This window comes from Ascaphus truei, chromosome 3 (genome assembly GCF_040206685.1).
Source record: "Ascaphus truei isolate aAscTru1 chromosome 3, aAscTru1.hap1, whole genome shotgun sequence".
Lineage (NCBI taxonomy): Eukaryota > Metazoa > Chordata > Amphibia > Anura > Ascaphidae > Ascaphus > Ascaphus truei.
In genome coordinates this window covers 338,374,381-338,391,353 of record NC_134485.1, presented here as the reverse complement: position 1 = coordinate 338,391,353, position 16,973 = coordinate 338,374,381, and the positions used below count along the sequence as shown (strand labels likewise).

Sequence of the window (16,973 nt, the reverse complement as noted above, 5' to 3'; positions counted from 1 at the left end):
TATTATCTGTATTTACTATTGGTGTCTCACCGCTTGTCAAACTTGCACTTGCCCCCATTCTACCTCCATACCACCTTGTATCCTCATCTTTCCATTTAGTTCATTATCTGTTTCATTCCCCTCCCCCTCCATCCTAGTTTAAAATCTCCTCCAACCTTTTTAGCATTCTCCCCCCTAGCACAGAAGATCCCTCTTCATTGAGGTGCAATCCGTCCCTAGAATATAGATGGCACCTCTCAGAAAAGGAGTCCCAGTGCTCTAAAAACCCAAACCCCTCCTTCCTGCACCACTTTCTTAGCCATACATTAACCTCCCTGATCTCTGACTGTCTCCCTGCGGTAACGCATGGCACTGGTAGTATTTCAGAAAATACTACCTTGGAGGTCCTTGCCTTAAGCTTTTGGCCTAGATCCCTGTAATCATTTTTTAGGACCCTCCATCTTTCTCTAACTTTGTCATTGGTGCCAACGTGTACCAAGATCGCCGGGTCAATCCCAGCCCCCCCCAACAATCTGTCTACCCGATCCACAATGTGCCGAACCCGAGCACCCGGGAGACAACAAACTGTTCGGTTCATGCGGTCCTGGCAACAGATTGCCCTATCTACCTTCCTAATAATGGAGTCCCCTACCACCACAATCTTTCTTTGTATCTGAGCATCCGGAGTCCCCTCTGTGCTGGAGGAACTATTCCACTGGCTGCTAGAGGAATTAGTCTCCCCCAGCCTTGCTATTTCTGCCCCAACATTCCCAATATCTTCACTCAACATGGCAAATCTATTGGGATGTGTCAGCTCAGAAACTACCTGCCTCTCCCTATTGCCCCTGCTTCCTCTTCTAACTGTCACCCAGCTACCTACCTGCTCCTCACTAACAGCAACCAAGCTACCTACCTGCTCCTCACTAACAGCGCCACCATCTGCACCACTAGTCAAAGCAAGGGCCTGCTCAGTGAGCTCTAATTCCCTTTCAAGATTGCCAATGTCCATCAATATTGCAAGTTGCCTCTTAAGATCAGCAATCTCTGACTCTAAAGAGACCACCCACTCACACTTTTCACAGCGGTATGCTCCTTGGAACAGTTGCTCCAAGTGCACATACATGTGGCAAGATGTGCATTGAGTGGCATTTTCAATCCTGCTCATTCTAGCAACTATGAAGTTTAGAAGTACTAACAGTAAACTGTACTTCAATAACTATACCTTGTTTAACCGCTTCCTTGTTCAAACTGCTTCTGGTTCTAACTGCACACACATTAAACAACCAGCAATTCAAATCAACCACACATATCAGTCAGTACACGCAAGCTCAGGATTCGTTAGAAGACTCTGTTTAAATAGGGACACCCACCAGGTGTGTTAGGTTATCAATTAACTAACACCCCCACTGCAGGTGTGTTAGGCCAGCCAATTAACCAACCACACCCACTCTGCCTCAGGCAGGAGAAAGGGAAAAAAAAGTTACAGGCTTCAAATTACAGCACACTTTAAAAATAGATTAACCCACTGCACACTCCCCCAAAACAGCCACCCCTGCTAGTATACCCAGTACTTCCCTTTCCTTCTGGTTCTAACTGCACACACTTTAAACAAACCAGCACTTGAAATCAACCACACATATCAGTCAGTACACACAAGCTTCACTTACTTGGAGACGCACACATGCTGACGGACTCTGGATTGCTGATCCATATACTGGTACAGTGAGTACTTATTTCTTCTACAAGTGATTTTCATTTATCTACATGCTTTTGGATGTTATTTTCTATTGGAGTCTAGACAGGAGGGGGCTATACAAATAATTGCACTAAGGAGGGAGTAATCTTGGTTGTTCATCATTGATTTGGGACTAATCACACTTACCCACTGCTCCCACATCTCCATCCGCCTCATCTGTTAGCAGTGCTATAACCCTCAGGCGGCTGAATATTACTCATCTTCATTAAGGGGCACTGTGATACAGAGCATTACTCATCACACTCACTTAGCACCTGGACTGCAAACAACTAAGTTCCTTTCAATATTCTACATATGGACATACATTTATGTTATCTTTCTAACGATGTTGTTGATCTGGCTGTGAAGCACTATTGCGAGACTGATAGTCTCAACATATATAATATACTGTATATATACAGATGCAGCGGCCGTTATTCGAACAAATCATGGCACCGTTTTCGTGTGCGCTGCTGTACTCCACGCGGCATTAACACCGCCAATCGCCCCAGGCACACATGTTTATCGCGGTTGCTTTGTTTGAATTTCATGGATTGTGTGCAATTAAATGCAATGAAATGAATGTGTACAGAACTGTGCTACTGTGTCAATTTCAGGTGTTTCAAAACCAGAACACTAAAATGCCATTTTCTGCACTCGCGTCTACGGTTGGAAGAAATTGCACGGCATGACATGGTTATTCCCAGGTACAGTATACACCACGTGAAGTGTTCGAATAACGGCCGCTGCATCTGTAACTCTCAATGTATTACTTTCTGGTAAAACATTATATAAATAAAATAAATATTCCCACCTTTTCCTTTAATTCGGGACATCTACTGTGTTCTTGTGGGAGCATGAGAGTTTAATGGGCTCACTGCTCATGTATGTGTGGTTTTTAATTAAACTGTGTTACACTATATTCCACCCTTTCTTTCATTTATGGTCCAGGAGAGTTCCTGCCTTATAACTGCTCCAGATAAGACATCTGGAAACCCCTGATTTAAACTTCCACCACGTGAATGGGCATTCATCCGTGTGATATTAGTCCAATTGTTTATTACACATTTGCACTATGTTGTTTTGTTTCCTTTTTGTTTACATGCCTGAGGGGAGATTTGCGCTTTGGAGTATTTATACAATAACAGAAATAACAAAGACTTGGGAAAAATACAAGTCACACTACCTATTTAAGCTCTGCTGAGCATACACTAACACGTGTAGCAAGATTTACTGTGCTCTGTGCCGCAATTTTCACTGCTGCGGTGTGGCTGCACTGCGGCTACAGCTCTCATGGCCCCAAGGACAGCAACCTTCCCAGGAGGATTACTTCTGCGGGTTCCATGCTTCTGAATGGGATCCTGCAGCATTAATCCTTTTGGGTCATCTGCAGTGAGAAAATACAGATATTTGCCTTCCATGTAAGCTCTGCAGATGTCTGCAGCCATATCTCCATCTAAATCCATGTCCCTGCAGTGCTGAAGGTAAGAAATGCAGGGCTGTCTGTAATTCCTTCCCCCTGTAAGATGTAGGTGCCCTTATATGGGGCTCTACATAATGTGGGGGGGGGGGGGAGGGGGCTATATGGCCATATTTGGTCAGTTACATAATCAAGGTGGCTGGACAGGACATGTACTGTAACACTGTCCAGCCCCCTTGATGATGTGGATGACTAAATATGGCCATATACTGTAGCCTCCCCTTATTATGTAGAGCCCCATCCTCAGGCATCTACATCTTACAGGGGGAAGGGATTACAAACAGCCCTGCATCTCTTACCTTCCGCGCTGCGGGAACACGGATTCAGATGGAGAGATGGAGACACGGCTGCAGACATCTGCACAGCTCATCTGGAAAGTGAATACTGTAGCTGTATTTTCTCCCAGCAGGTGGCCCATTCAAGTGAAGGATTAACACGGTGGGGTCCCATTCAAAAGCATTGACCCCCGCAGTGTTAATCCTTCCGTTCCTCAATACTTGTCCTTGTGGCCACGGAGGTGACGCGGTCGGGCCCTGTTTTTTTGGATTTTTTTCCACGCCCACAAGAACATTAAGTCTTGCTACATCTGTACATCTGTACTTAATATGCCTAATTAACTATTCTATAGTAATGTCTGCCCTTCTACGTAACTGGCTAACTCATGATGTATTTTGCAAAAACATATTTTCCCCTATTTAAATATTACACACACAAACATCACATTAATATGACCTACCTGCGCCAGATTACTTGCGCGATTGTCTCATTAAATGACAAGTGGCCTGATTAACAAGCACATTGTCTAACTAGCTGCCTATTTAAACCCCTATTTTATGTGCATAATATTTGTTTCAAAACTATACAGCACTTCATGTTGTTGAACATAGCTTTTGTTTTAAGAAAAGTTTGTTCGCAAAATATAATACAAACTTTTTTTTTTTTTTAAAGAAAATTATTTATTTCAGCTTTGACAATTAGTTTTTGTCACCCCTTTTGGGTAGTGCTGGTGGTGCTGTTGGGAGTGGCAGTGTTGAGGTTTCCCTGGCTCCTGATCATGTACGTGGCCTTGTCTTGACGTTGTTGGATGTGTTGTGCACTGACATTTTGAGGGGTTTTGACGTCGTTCCGGTTTCTTGGTTGCATGGACCTGGTCCCCTCCTTACAGCAATGGCATATTTTAATATGCTGCACATCTCTGATGAAGTTGCTGCAATTTGCTAGATTACTGAGGTCTGCCTCTACTGTGCTTCCAGCACTTTGGTTTGATTTGACAATCAAATGTAGGGAAGCATTGGTGTCCTTCAGTTGAGTTTTTAATCTTTTTCAACTCCTGAAACACCTCCTTGACGTGCCATACGCTCCTGGTGGTTTCCTTCTGTTTGGCTAAAACACTTCCTCTTCTTCCACCATCGGTTGCTCCTACTCTTCTCCTACAGAAGGTTCAGCTGGTGGAGCATGGCGAGATAATGGCCTTGTTCTGTCATCGCATAACCCTCATCTGTCTGCTCCTCCAGCTCACGCATGTCTGAGCCACTAAAGGGTATTGGTGACACAGATAATGTTGAGTCATGGGCCGATGATGGTCCTGCTAAAACAAAAGTAGGCCAAGCTAACTGAATGATTTTAGAGACATTAATCTTGACTAATTTTTTTTGCATTATTTTCAGTGTTATTCTTTCAAAATTCAAGTAATATTACATCATGAAAATAGTTTATAAAAATGAATCCTGACATGTGTGCATGCTTTTTAGAGACGGCGATAGTCCCTTATAGTATGAGACAGGCTCATTTGAATACCTCAAAAGACTGGCATGGAGCTGACATATCTGCCCATATCAACCAAAGACTTCTAAGCCTGAGCTCCCCTTTATTATATGAATGGAAGTAATGGTATGGTAATGTTTGACAACCTTTTGTTGATCTGGGCATCAATATTTTTCATGAGATTATATAGGCTACATACTAGTAAAATTATCAGACTCTTTCCTGTCAATGTTTACAAGTCGATAGGCTTTAAGGTTGGAAGGTCTAACTATTCAATATGTATGAAAATATTATTAGTACAGGAGTTTAGATATTGCATTCAAAAGACGATTATTCTAAGTTTAAATATGTACAACCACATAGTCGACTTACTTTAAAATTCGGTAATCTACCTCCCTAGTCCAGGATGGTTTAACCACCTTTAAACACTACCCATATCAATAACAACATCTACCAACCAAAAGCACTAGACTATACCCAGAGGCAGGCTAACCTGGAGGCATGAGGTCCAATTGTCCCCTGGGCCGGTCAGGTTGCCGAAATTTGGGTCAGTAGTAGGGAGGGTGCATTCTCCAGCCACTCCCATGCTGGACAGCTTGTGCACATTCCATTCCTCAGAGAGGGCTCTGCACCAGACCTCCCTGCTACTCTCTGACCCCCGGTTAAGGTAACATATACTGTATGTTTTGTGTATGTGAGTAAGTATGTAGCCTTTCTGTAAGTTGATGTTAAATGTACTAATCAGTTGCATACAGCCATTAAATATGTGGAACACATCGGGGCCAAAGCCGCGAGGTGAATGGCAACTCAGCGCCTGACCTGCACAGATAAAAAACTGTTGCTAGTAGCTGTAGATGTGCCACTAGTAATACTGAATAGTCCAGATGACAAAAAAAATGCTGTCAATTCTGATGAAACAAACTCCGCCTTTGTTCCGCGTTACGTGGGAACAAACCTACTCCATCCCTGATGAAGTAGGTTTGTTCCTCCGAAATGCGTTGGATGTCTATGCACTAGTGATTTGTTATTGTTATCTACTAGTTTATCTCCCCATTGTTGCATATATTAGCGGTTGACTTATTTATCTGTGCAGAAATAACAGCGGTTTTGCCTGGACGTTTTCCGCCTTGCGTTTCAAACCGCGATTGAGGTGACGTAATCCGGCATTCCTCTCTGCTTTACAGCTGAGCCCTGTTACAAGCCAGTACAGGAGGAGTTTGCTCCATCAAAATTGATAGCATTTTTTGTCATCCAGACTATTCAGTATTACTAGTGGCATATCTACAGCTACTAGCAACCGTTTTTTACCTGTGCAGGTCAGGTGCTGAGTTGCCATTCACCTCGGGGCTTTGGCCGTGAACCGATTTGTGTGAGTGCTCACCCTCTGCGATACAGGTTTACTGTGCAGTACTGCTGATTTCAACAGCGGTCATGTACCTTTCTCGGAAACCTTTGGACGTTTTTGGTCTTCTCCCCTTCCTGCTTTGGAACCTGGACATTCTCTGCACAGCACCTGGAGAGGAAGACTGGTCTACATCTGATTCGGCAGCTGATAGTGTCCATCTGAGGGAGCCCACATCTGCTTGTGGTACCATGCTGGTTAATGCATGACATGCTTTCAAATATTTTTTGCCTTGTACGTGCGATACTTACCTTCACCATATCACTGATATATTATTTATTTACTACACTATGAGTTGTGCGCTTTTCTTGTTTTTTCTATCCCAGCAGAGATATGCAAGATGAAAACACAGAAAAACACACATAGTGCAATATTTCTGATACACACAATTGTATTTACAGTATGAAAAAGGTGGATAATATTACACACACAGATTGGAAGTGTTACTCAGGCTCAATGAGGTAGTAATATTCCTGATGTTCTTAAATAGAAGAGACAGGAACATAGTGTAAACCCGTAAAAGGATCTTAAGAACAAATAAACAAATAGACACAATCATCCATTTAAAAAGGCATTGGAGCCTGCACGCTAAAGGTGCCCGTTTCTCCCTCCTACCAACCGTACTCGTCTCGGTTTGTGACGTCACCTCCAAGTAGTTGGTACTGGAGTTGGAAAATTCATCAGACATCCAACAGTCTCAGCCCTCCAGTGGTCCCAATCTGGCTACTGGTCTGGCACAAACAAGCATAGCAACCTGCCTCATGCATTTCGCAGAGCAACCTGCTTCCTCAGGGGATGATGGACTTTCCATTGATATCTGGGCTTTTAATGCCGCACTGTCAATTATCACGCAACAATGACATAAGATATAAAAACAACAGAACTTTATAAAACAAACGGGTGACAATCTCTAGACGAATCTGAATAAAAAAATCCTTATAACAGATTATCTCATACGGGATATAGAACAGTAATAACACACAAAATATATGTGTATATATTTCTATGTTAATCTTCCTGTAATAATATGGTAGGAGATAGGTATTGAAATAAATACTCAAAGGGATAATCTAAAATAATCACAATTTCTATCTAAATACATAGTTAGGATAATCCATACATTTAAAATATATCAAATGTTATAATTAAAAAAAACTTTCATATAAAAAACTTTATATAGAAAAAACCCATACCCATACGCAAAATAAACATAAAATGTACATAAAATAATAATCATCCCTACCAGATAAGAAATACATCCTGTTACTACACAAGTGTTGATATCTCAGTAGTTGCACTTTGTTTTTGTTTGTTTGTACGAATGAGTATGTGTAATGTTAATGTACCTTATTTATTCCTCTTTGAACGGTTCTAATATTTGTAAACATGGAATCTGATTTGTTTTAATTTAAAAAAAACTTTGAACTGTGCTGAACTTTGTACATTTTTTTATACAACACTCAGCATGAGTAACATAGATGGGGCAGCCTTTTTAGGCTAATGCCTTTGGTGGTCCATGGAGGGGCGACTTAGCCCTCCAAGCTGCCTACAGAGTCCACAATGGTGGTGATAGTTAGATAAGGGGGAAGATCATCTCGGAGTGTCCTGGCCTCCCCTGAGAAACTGAAGGGGTCATGAATCATGACCACGAGAGCAGCACCTCTATTGCCTGCTGCATGATGCAGACCAGCTGGTTGCTGTTGCTGTAGAGGGCATTAATAATCTGCCTTCACAAAGCCAATATATGACGCTGAAGATGACAATTGTCCTGTATCAGGGTTTTGAGGTAATGATTTTGCTGACGTCACTCAAAGCCGTGACTCCCTGTGTGTACGTCTCTGTGTTTAGATGATAGATGGAAGGCAGCACAGGGTTCCTCTGCTGATGTTTTAGAGGCTACAGGCAGTGGTGCCATACATGGAACCTCTGCTGCTGGTGTGGTGTCCATCGTCAGATCCAGCGATGGCCCTAGGTACAGGCAAAAGGTTTAATCTGTGACCATTTGAACATACTATTAACAGTAAGTGACCAAAACAACACTTTACAGTACTCTCCATGGCATGGTGTAACCATGTATTGTTCTACTATCTGTGGCCCATATTAGTTTATGTGTGTGCTAAGCTTTACCTTATGAAAACTCCCATTCTTTTAATAGTGAGTGACATTTGTCAACCATATGGGCCATAGATGTGTTTTTAAAATTTGTCAATAAAACAAACTTGTCTTTCCATGACAAATACCCAGGGCATGAAGCCTACTTATGGCAGTAAGACCTAACTGTACAGTACATAATCTGTTGTGGTGGTTAATGAGCATTACTGTTCCCAAACCTTAGTTTACTAGTTCAGAAGATAGTCTGACACTGACGTCATGACTACATTGCATCTGGCTACATAACATGTTAGGATTGTGTCATGTGCAATGTAATTTATGGTATTTGCACAGCGCACAAGAAGCCCTGAAGGCCCTCTAAATGTACATTCAGTATGACCAAAGATGTTACAGTAGGTATCGTTCATTTACATAGTCTGGACACATAACTTTGATTCATTGTGTGAATAAATTGTAACTTTGCATCACGTTCATGGTGGCGAGACTCTTCCATCCTCTCCATCTTCCTCTTGATGTCAGAGAAACGATTCTTGCAGTTCTCGGTGGTGCGCCGTGTCACTCCCAGGCTAGAAACGTGATCACAGATCTGTGTTCTCTCAAAGCTTTTGGTCCTCGATGTGGAGATGAGCACAAATCATCATATTATGTTACTATATGTTTCCATTGCAAAGTGTGAGCCTAGGAAACATAATTGAGCTATGTCAGGAAATGATGCAATGAGAAGCTCACCTATTTGGTGATACTGCTGCAGAATACAATACGGTTGTTAGTCACTTGTCCTCCATAACATTTGTCAAATTTTATCATATTTAATAGGTCTCATAATATATATTAACTGTTATGCTATCTATTGCACTTTAATAAGCATTCATGCACTTTGTAAGTCAGTCATATCAGTATGGGTTTGTCGGCAGAACTGCTACAGTCAGAAGCTTCACAAATCGATATGTTGTTACAGCATGTATATACTTCAAAAGATAAATGCTAGTGTGTCCATTGATGCAAATTTTTAAATGTAGAATTTCTTATGTGTGGCATAATTTTACAATGCACTTGTTTAGTAGTTATTACCTGATATCCATCCAAACAGCTGTCATAATGTCAGATGACATGCTCCAAGAGGACCTCATTCTCCTCATGGGTAAACGGATGTTCCACACCCCTGACACATGGCACCTATTTGATGCAGGAGGGAACGCAACAGGTGGATACAGGACCTCAGTGCCTCCTGAACATGATTGCTCACTGTCCCTGTCTCCCTGCTGTCTCCTCCCAGATTCCTCTAGCTGCCCCGGTTCCTGCAAGTCCCTGCTGAACTCCCGTTTCGCTCTCCTAATCTCAGCCCCTCTAGGTCTCCTCACCGCCTCTCCTACCCACAGTCACACCTCCATTCCTCGCCCTTCCACTCCTCACGCATCACCCCTCCACTGCTCATATCCATTCTCGCACTCCTCTCACACCCAGTGCGGCTCCTCTGAACACCCACTCCCATTCTTCCCCTCTTCCATATCAGTTACTCCCCAAACTCACACACAGACAACAGTAAAAACAAAACAAGGAAGGACACAATCAAACATACTACATGAAAACTCACACTGACCAGACAAGAACATTACAAATCAAAAAAGGACAAAAAAACACTCACTCAAAATTCACAATTAAATCGATACAAAAAAACCTACTACCAAACTCATAGCCCAGTCTCCCCAAAGCACTGACACACAATGTCTAAAATGTCTGTTTCAATACAAAGTACAACACACGCAGATTGGCTATTTAACCGTGTGGTTTGTAATTTTTTATAGACACGGTTTAAACAATGCAATTTGTAATATAAAATGTGGCTAGGTGGTAACGTTTTTCCGCTACTTATGACCATATCAAACTGTGTGGTTTGACAAGGACAAACGTTCAGCTACTAGAATATGCCCCACAGTCTTTATAAATTACACTTACTCTGGTAAGGAAAACGTCCATCCATACGCAGTCAATTGTGTTCCAATATTTCCGAGGGGAGTGCCGGCGCAGGAATGTCCAGATGCTCCTAGGGGTCCTGCTGGGCTCAGTAAGGTGGTGCAGACAGGTGCTTCTTTGTCTGGCTGGCATCGTACAAATGATTAGAAATTTCTAGCAGGGGGAGCGTTTCATTTTTGCTCTTAGTTAACCAAGTATAAACAAAGCGAGGGAGGTGCTGAATGACCTTAAAATAAATAGTGTTTTATACAGAGCTGTCTCCATCTTTCCCCTCTCTGGAAGTCTCTATGAAAAAATTACGTGTCTTATGTTTAAGAGGTATAGTAGAAAAATATTATTTATTTTACACCTCAATCAATGGCCCCCTGACTGAAATTAATTAAAGTATAAAACTGTTAAGTTATTGTGCCATTCAATAACCTCACTGTGGTTATGCACAAAGATATTCACTGTGCCATCTGCCAAAAACACACTGCATTGCAATTAAAATAAATAAAGCCCACCGAACTGTAGGATGTGATAACGTTAGCTGACTGTGCCTCGCGGTCCAGCCGCAAAGTGTTCCCGGGCAGGAATCTCTCGCTCGTGCCTCGTCACGGCACTAATGACAGTAAATCTTGCTAATCTGCATGTAGCCATGACTGGCTTGGCTACCAGTCTGCCATCCCTGACAGGCAAGCCCTCGTAAGAGCAGACAGTGTCAGGACCAATTATGGGTTTTCCCCACCCAGGCAGATTTTTAGAGAGACAGAGAAGGAGGTGGGACTAGGTTTGTGTTCTGCTCAATCCTGGGTTCAGAACTGGTACCTTCCCCCTACTGTACTTAAGGTGTTGCACCACCCAAATTTAGTAGCGTCTCTACCATTGAGAGAGACAGGTGTCACACAGGGTAGCCTGAGAACTCGCCTTCCTTGTTACTCTTCCCCATGGGGGAGAGTGAGTGACTACCTTTCCCCTGTGCCTGCTAGAAGGGCAGGGAAGAGCAAGGACTACTGCGAGGGCACTTGGCCTGTAGTGAAGGTCCTGGGACCATCCGGGCGTTGGTGACCTTCAGTAAACTGCATTGGGCAGAGGCCCATTTGTTACTATGTGAGCAGAAGGATAATAAATCAGTTCCAGCTGAATATACCTCCGGCCTAGAGTGTGATCTTTCTGGGGGGGGTGAGGTAACCATTTCTACCGTAGGATATCGCCTCCATACATCTGGATCCTGTGGCAGATGGAGGCGCTGTGTTCCAAGAGTTAAGCAACTATAATGTGCCCCAGAAACTAGTCCTGTTCTCACCAATAACATCGGCGGAGGCTCAGATCGTCTGTGAACCAGCAGGTTTGCACCAACCTACACCGTGTAATGGTAACATCTCCCAGAGGGTGGGGGAAACAGTGTTACATGTATATTTCAGAATTTGGCCTGTGTTTCACAACATTTGCTGTAAAGGGGATTCTTGTGCAGACAGCACTAGTACTGTCTGATGGTATTAGAATTTTTGAATACAGGGCTCAATAAATTACTTAGTAAAGACTCTCTTAAAGGCCAAGTGTAAGTGAAAGGCATCATTATAGGAGAATTGGAGGCATGTCTTTGCGGCACACCCCACAGGGTTTCACAGAGGAAAAATGAAAAACAGCAGTCTATCAAGAAATAATGCAGTGGGTACTCAACTTGTTGATAAATGATCAATTTCAGCCTTTGGAATTATGTACGCTGCATTTATCTCATATAAAGTGCGATTTCTTCTGGTGTCAATAACGTCCCCCCAGAAGAGTGGGTGAACTGCGGTCTTCTTCATGGAAAGAGCCATACCCGGTACCTGTATTTTTATCAGGACAAAGTGGTCTTAAGGAAGGAACACACATTTTTGCCTTATGCGGTCTCTGAGTTCACATAAATCAAGAAATAAGTTTAATATGTTTCTGCTAACCTCCAAACAACGAAAATTAAGGGAATTTGAATCTTCTCAGAGCCATCAACATTTCATTAATCAGACAAAAGAATTCAGAAATGCAGATCATCTCTTTGTTTTATTTCATAGCCCTAAAAAAATCTAGCAAGTAAGTCCAGTGTGTATGGTGCTCTGATTACATATGGGCCCTTAAAACTTCCGTATGGTACAGATGCAGCGGCCGTTATTCGAACAAATAACAGCGCCGTTTTCGTGCGCTGCTGTACTACACGCAGCATTAACGCGGCCAATCGCCCCCGGCACACGTGTTTATCGCGGTTGTTTTGTTTGAATTTCATGGATTGTGTGCAATTAAATGCAATTAAATGAATGAATTGTAATATGTACAGTACTATGCTACTGTGTCAATTTCAGGTGTTCAAAACACTAAAATGCCATTTTCTGCACTCACCTGCACTAGCGTCTAAAGGCGGTACGGTTGGAAGCAATCGCGCGCCATCACATGGGTATTCCGAGGTATACACCGCGTGAAGTGTTTCAATAACGGCCGCTGCATCTGTATAAGTAACATAACATCTGAATTGCCTTTAGTCACATATAGCAGATATCCATTTAGATATCCAAGGGAGAAATAAGCGCCAAAGGATCCCCACATCTTGCAGCGCCATAAGTAAACTCCCATAAGCAATATCAAATAAACAAGTTCAGAGGGGCAACTTACATATTGTAAAGGCTAATCCAAGATGTGTGATGTCCGTTAAGTGTAGAGATCTAGCGCAGGCAAAGTGAAGCATGGAGCACAATCATAATAACGAAAAAATCAGCGAGATCAAGGGGTGACTCCAATAAATGTTTTTTTAATTGATTGTATCACATGCTACGGGTTTTGCATCATTATGCTGTATCAAGGTGTAAGATACTGGTACAAAACAGCTAATTTATAGGTCCTTCACGGGAGCGACGTCATGTATTTGTACCTTACACCTTGATAAAGCACGATGGCGCGAAATGCATAGGTGCGTTTTTTAACCTTATCCATGTGATAGAATACATTTCAATTTTTTATTGGAGTCACCTCTTGATCTCGCTGATGTTTTTGCTATTGGGCTTTTGCTCCATGCTTCACTTTAACTACACTGGATCCCTAAAAAAGTCTAGTCAGCTTCAAAGCCTACTTATCTATGTGTACACCGGAATCCATTAAGCATGTACGGTATATATACATGCAAACAAGGAACTATAGGGTGACCTTGAAGGCACATTACACGTGAGCAGTGGCCTCTTCATGTCTAGTGGGGGAAATTTGACGCATGGCCTTCCTATTACAGATTTATAAGATGGACATTGAAGCATCAGCAGATGCATAATTTGGAAGAAGGTGCACCACACAGCAATGATGAAACTGCAAGAGGAATACGCACCCTTCCATTAATTTGGGTACTGCAACGTTAAGGTCCCATAGCCTTTGCAGCCACTGGAAGATGCCAAGGAAACTGAGAATGTACTTACCACTATTCTGTTTTCCTGTAGGCTCGTATGGCAGCACATGGTCCCCTCCCTAATGTTATTTTATTTTTACTTACGTTTTTATTTACTTACGTTCAATGATATTTAATTTTTTTAACTTGGGAATTGCTCAAGACTACTTTACCAAGGAGACTGGGTCCAGAAAGGATATCCTCTCCAAAAAATATCACACGCCCAGAAATTGGCAAATTCACCCAAATCCGTTACCCGGATTTGCGCTGCTGCTACCCCCAAAATCCATTTTGCTGTGTAAAATCTGGTGTAAAAAAACAGATTTTGGCAGTTTCAATCCACCCTGATTCATCAAAATCCATCACTGAATACAACCCAATAACGGATTTGTAGAATCCAATCTGTAGATTCAGCAATTCCTTTGCAGATTCTTAAGAATCTGTTGGGAGGAATTCCTGTTCTGACACACACGCTTGGCTGAGAGCATGCTGTTACCAGGAATTGTATGCAACGAAGGTTGCGAATACTAAATATATCAAACTTTGCTTTAATTTATGGTCTAGCTCGAAGCGTTTTTGTATGGTATCATTGGTTCAGGGGTCAGGTTCCCTTTTTATACAGGTTTCCTTGACATCCCATATGTCTCATATATCTTTACATACTTTCGCATATGGGCACTAATGGCCTTCATTCAGTTGTACTCACTTTAATTGACCTGGATACACCAACAACAGTGCATTTCACGGAGGATACATTTTCTGAAGGCATCAGTATACAGTGATTTATACTAACCTGGATGTTTGTTGCATAACCTAGAACATTGGTGTAGGAGATGATTCTCCGTTTGTGTTTATATCGTCCTAGTATTAGCTTACTTAGGGACAGATTCACTTGATCTATGGCCTTTAAAAGTCGGCATCTTTTCAGATTTAATATAGAACACATGGGTTTAAAGCTTACACAGAAATAGCTTATCCATTGAAAATACCATTAAGTTAACCAATACAGAAACGGGCAGAACTAACTTTAGGAAAACGGTTAATGAAAATATGGTTAAAAGGGGAGGAGTTTATTTATATTGTAAAGGTAATAGCCTATGCAAATCTGTCACATTAACTGAGAACTATTTCAGAAAGGTTAGGTTTCATTGTTCTTTTCCTTCTCATTCTAGAGGTATTGATATTTATATTACCTTGTTTTTTTTATTATAGTAACGATTATGGAGTGGTGTTTCTTTAATAGGAGTGTTGTGTTTTTTTCTGGTGATGTGTAAAAAGAGTGATAATTGCTTTTGATTAATTATTGATAATAGTGTGAATTCCAGCGCACTCTTGTATACATATATCTACTGGAACTGTGCAAATTTGTCAAGGATGTCACATTTTAGTAGGAGCTAAATAACATAGTGTTATTTCCTGGTGTTTATCATAGAACTGCTTAGTAATTCTAGCATGAATATAATTTAAGGCGTTAATTAGCTGATTTCAATCCCATTTTGCATACCAGAAGTTAAAAATAACACTTACCATTTAATGAAAGTAACACGAATTAACATTCATTATTTGCTTTAAATATTGTGTTAATTAGCACAAGCACTACAATGGGTTTGTGTCACCTTAAAGAAACTTGCTAAGAACTTTCGGTTGGAGTTGGACAATATGATCTTCTGATCTTCCCAGTCTGCTTTCCAAAAGGAAGGCTATTGTCAATTTATATAACAAGCTCTATCGCATGTTTAACTCAGCTCTATGGGAGGTGAATACAGGGCTCACGTCACTAGATGACAGAACCAACACAATGAAGGGAAAGCTGAAAGAGGTAATTACATCCCAAACATACATGGACTAATTCCTATACCACTCTGTATCAGGCCAACTACCCGCAATAAATCAAAACCTTAAGAAAGGACCTGAAATCCTGGGACAAATACTGCATCTTGTAGCTGGGCAGGGTAATGTACCTCTTCAGGGTCCTCCCTAGTACAATTACATTTAGGACCATATCTAAATTCATATGGAGTAACAAAAGACAGAGGATATGTCGGGCGACAATGTCTCTCCCTAGCGTTTAGGAGGGCCTGGCCCTCCCAGATCTCCGGGCTTATTTGGGTCAAAATAGAATGTGACCTAGTCTCCCTCAGGACATGTAATCCCTATTATGGCTGCCTAGTGGTCACAGGGACACATCCATCAGGTTCTGACCATAAACCCTTCTTCATATTTCTGAAACCAACACAAAATTGAACATAACCTAACACTCAATACTGGTCCTGTTGCTACAGAACCCAGACTTCCCTCCAGGAGCAAAACACAAAACATTTGAGGCCTGGCAGACAACTGGCATCACTAGATTAAAGGACATGATCTCCTGGGACAAATTAAACCCGTATGTAACCCTCAAAGAAAGGAGAAAATTACTAGAGTGGGAGAGATTCCGATACATGCAATTGGTCCACTTTGTGTCTAAAAAACTGGCGATTACTCTTTTTCCCTCCCCGACATACTTTGAAAGTGTGTGTAAGGTCATGACGGGCTGCAGCAGTCTGATCTCATGAATCTATCAAGTAATACGCAACCCCAAAAGAGAAACAAAAAGTAAATTTATGCTGTAGTCGGAAAGAGATCTGCGTGCATCAATAGATATGGAGGATTGGCTGGACATATGTGAGGCTCCAGCTATAAGTTCCATATGTCACCATAAAGGTAAACGCGTACAAAATTTTACATAGGTGTTTACCCCGGTGAGGCTATGCAGAATTTACTCAGACGTTCCTTCTGTATGTTTCAGGGGCAGTTACAATTGGGCACTCTTAAATATATGTGGTGGGACTGCCCAAGAGAGGCTGAAATGTGGGCCAGCATCTTTGGGCTAATCACAGGCTTTTTAGGAACTAAGGTGCACCCGGACCCGTGTCATTTCTCAATACGCCTATTCACAACCTCCGAACAAATAAGCTGGTAAAAAATATTGTCACAGCAGCATGATGCTGTGTGGCGGCTCATTGGAGACAGTTAAATACCCCACATATAGACAAAATAAAAACAAAATCTGGCACCTGATGTCAATGGAAAAGCTCACAAGCTTTTTATCAGATAGTTGTCACAGTTTCAGGAGAACGTGGGATCCACGGATTCAATTCATCAA

General features: G+C 41.8%; 1 protein-coding gene and 1 long non-coding RNA gene across 4 annotated transcripts in view; both read right to left on the bottom strand.

Annotated features, from left to right (window-relative positions):
- The window catches only part of SLC4A8 (solute carrier family 4 member 8), a 423,930-nt gene that overhangs the window by 120,764 nt on the left and 286,193 nt on the right, over window positions 1–16,973 (bottom strand). The window lies entirely within an intron of this gene.
- Window positions 7,223–16,876, bottom strand: LOC142489962 (uncharacterized). Its single transcript, XR_012799967.1, has 5 exons — window positions 12,802–16,876; window positions 12,110–12,257; window positions 10,429–10,571; window positions 9,544–9,648; window positions 7,223–9,150 (listed from the first exon to the last, which is right to left on the bottom strand). It is a non-coding gene; the product is annotated as an uncharacterized LOC142489962 (long non-coding RNA).